This window comes from Penaeus japonicus, unplaced genomic scaffold (genome assembly GCF_977035675.1).
Source record: "Penaeus japonicus unplaced genomic scaffold, GWHDUDI00000001_assembly GWHDUDI00000014, whole genome shotgun sequence".
In the NCBI taxonomy this organism is placed as follows: Eukaryota; Metazoa; Arthropoda; class Malacostraca; order Decapoda; family Penaeidae; genus Penaeus; species Penaeus japonicus.
In genome coordinates, this window is record NW_028234416.1 from 13,733,894 (window position 1) to 13,736,118 (window position 2,225).

The 2,225-nt window shown below is 33.8% G+C and overlaps 1 protein-coding gene across 2 annotated transcripts in view; it reads left to right on the forward strand.

Moving 5' to 3' along the window:
- LOC122263283 (DCC-interacting protein 13-alpha) overlaps positions 1-2,004 on the forward strand; it is a 42,432-nt gene extending 40,428 nt beyond the window's left edge. For both annotated transcript variants that reach the window (XM_043031659.2, XM_043031660.2), the window contains one exon: positions 1-2,004. This exon is cut by the window's left edge and continues 2,615 nt beyond it. The gene's annotated coding sequence lies outside the window, so the exon portion shown is untranslated.
- The last annotated feature ends 221 nt before the right edge of the window (positions 2,005-2,225 follow it).

Sequence of the window (2,225 nt, forward strand, 5' to 3'; positions counted from 1 at the left end):
CTATTTAATGTAGGTGTAGAGGATTGATCAGAAAACATATATATTTTGGTATATACCAAAGAACTGAAAAAAAAGAATAGGAACATAACTGTTTATTATTTGAAGTGAAACAAAACATGATTTTTTTGGTATTGTGACTCTCTGATGTAGAGTATAATTGCTAGTCACACTGTGGCTTCTTGCAAAATGTAATGCAGCTGTATTATAATCAAATTTAAACTATATAACCAAAGACTAAAAGAGTCATAGATGTGATTTAAAGTGAGGCCTGTGTTTTAACCACATAACTATCTAACTAACTATCTTTATATTCTTATTTGTAACCTTTATTTGATAGGAATTCTAATGATTCATTACTATATGTTATTTTCTGGTCATTTTTTTTTATGATTCATTACTATATGTTATTTTCTGGTCTTTTTTTTTCTCTCTCTTATTTTTGAAAATGCATTCTCAATTACATTTTTAAAATCTGGCTTGCAGTTAATCCATATTGCTGCATATCCTGTTAGATGTTTACTGCACAATACCAGATCACCTGAACATGTAATGCAGTTTATTTTGATTAGTTAATGAAAGATATGAACACTGATTGACTATTAGATCTAGCATCTGGAATGGACCCCAGAAGTATTTTGTAACTTTTCACCAGATGGTACTTTAGAAAATGGAATTATAATGGGATAATGTTAGCCTGAAAAGCGTCTAAAGAAAAACACAATTTAATTCGTAGTGTTGCTTTGAAGATGACGAGTAGGTAACTGAATAATGAAAAATCATGGCTAATTGACTGTGAAAACTCACATGCATTTTTTGTCCTCTGAATGCATTATGCTTTTGTCATGGATGGAATCACATGTTAGAATTATGTAAATATTTTATTTCACTTAGATTAACTTTTCTGTGATTATTGACTAATTCAGAAGTAAGGTAAGATAATAAATTTGTTTGACATATAGATGGAAGTGAAGGCATTGATATTTTTAGACAAAGTTTGTTATATTTGCCAACTGTTGGGAAAAAATTTAAGTTAAACAAAAACTCAGTTAAGGTTCTTGTCCCATGAGCAAAGAAAGTTTAGATATTCTCAATCATTTTCATCGGAGTATATTTAGGTGAAATGTTCTAGATTCATAGAAAAATAAAGACAATTATTAGGAACTGTTTGTGAACCACCACCTTGCTGTTTGAGTTATTATGAGCAACTTGATACGTGTAACTTTACTGTAGACAATGGCAGTTGGGATAAGATATCTGAGGGTTCAAGAAGCCCAGTAAAGCTGCTGTTCCATTACTCAGACACATCTCTGAACCCTGATCCTGAGCTACCTCCACCACCCAGCCTCGCGCTTTGGTTACATTACGATTACACTCCCCTGATCAAGGCACATCTAGGTTGGCTTCAGAGACATTAGGTGTGATGGCCTATGCCATGTTTTCTTATTATTTCTTGGCCTATTTGTTCATCAAGAAGGAAAACATTACTTGAATGGATATGAATCAAATCACAGTGATTTTTAAAAGACCTAAGTATTCACAACGATTCACAACCTTTTTTAAAGATGTCGCTGGTTCAACTATGGATAGTATGTATTCTCAGCTGCATAAGACAATTATTTCTCTCTTTATTTCTGTATAAGTATAAAGATTTGTAAAGAAAATGTTGATACAATCATTCAAAGTAATCATTAAGTAAGTATCTTATGTACAAGGATTTTTAACAAATTTCTAAGATGTTAATTGCTCCCCCCCCCCCCCAAAAAAAAAAGAAAGAAAGAAAAGCAAATACTGAGCAAAGAATGTTAATCTAGTCTGCTAGCAAGTGTGCCTAAGCCTGGTCAGAAGGATGATAATCCCCAACTTGAGCTTGGTTCTAGAGTCAGGTAAGACTAGTGAAGCTGTGGCCTAGTACAGGTCGTACACCGTTTGATATATGAGTGATACCATCTGTTGACTAAAAGATATATTGGGTTTATTAGCAAGATCCACCTGTTAAGAAATTAACCCACTCTGGACGGGTGGTACAGTACTGTACCTCTCATTCAAAAGCCCAGTGGCCGGGCAGCACAGTATTATGCCAGCCATTCAATTGATTTAGGCCTAATAATTTGAACGCCCCGGCATTGTGACATTCAAGGCTAGAATTCCCCCGTCGTGGATGGGTTAAATAAAAGCATTTAAAAAGTAATGAAAATCAAAATTTAGGAGGATGGGAGAAGGATCTA